Below are 1037 nucleotides of genomic sequence, written 5' to 3' on the forward strand. Positions count from 1 at the left end.
TTGGGGGGGGAAGGGGGAGGGGGGGTTAAAAAACCAGGGGAACCCCACGGGATGGACAAATTTAGTAAGTTTTTTATTAGGAATGCCTGAAATGGGATTATCCCTCCTCTCCGGCGGGTGGCACTGAGGCAGCTCTGCCAAATTCAGCCAGGGGCCTTCCTCTGCCGGCGCCGGGGACACCTCGAGCCGCATCCCATCCCGACGCCACCCAGAAAAGGGGTTTTGGGGTCCCCGTTCCTGCTGGGAATGGGGTTTCCCATGGGATTTATTTAAGGTTTAGCCTTAAATAAATGGGGGAGCTCCCCCACCTCTGCCAGCCCTGCTCTTTGGGTGACTCTTACTCAAAACTGGTGGCTCCCCAGCGCCGAGCGAGGCTTTGCCGTATATTTTACCGCGGTGGTAACGAGCGGGTTGCCAAGACGTTGATTAGTTATGCAAATGGCCAAAAGGGCGAGAGGGGAGGGTGGGAGAGGGTCCGGCCATGCTGTGGGATGGGGAGAGGGGTGAAACCTCGCCCTCCATCGCCTTCCCTCTCCTCCCGTTCCCCGGGGACGCGTGGCCCCGCGTGGAAATCACCCAACCCCGGAGGTGCCGGGGGAGACGCCGGTTTTCCTGGGGCCCGGCCGAGCCGGAGGAACGGGCAGAACCGGTGCCGGGGAACAAGGGGCTGGCTCCCGGCTCCTTTCGTCTGCCAAACCTTCCCCCCCCCTCACCCCCCCTCTCCTTCCCACCCCCGGGAAAGGCGCCGGGACGTGGGAACCCACGGCACACCCCTGGCTCGGCTGCCGGCACCGCCGGGATCAACCCACGGCGGGCACTTGGCTTCCCAAGGAAGGGAAGCTTTAAAAGGGAATCTCCGGCAGCATCTTTAAAAAAAAAAATAAAATAATAATAAAAAATAAAATCATCATTTTTCAGCTCGCCCACCCCCGGGGAAAGTCGCCGGGGCTCAAATCCCCACCGTCAGCCGTTTTCGCCGGCGCTTTGCCAAGGGCAAAGTCCTTCCCCCTCTGCCATGTGCCAGCTGGGAGAGAGAC

The sequence above is a fragment of the Calidris pugnax genome, unplaced genomic scaffold (genome assembly GCF_001431845.1).
Source record: "Calidris pugnax isolate Ruff unplaced genomic scaffold, ASM143184v1 scaffold120, whole genome shotgun sequence".
NCBI lineage: Eukaryota > Metazoa > Chordata > Aves > Charadriiformes > Scolopacidae > Calidris > Calidris pugnax.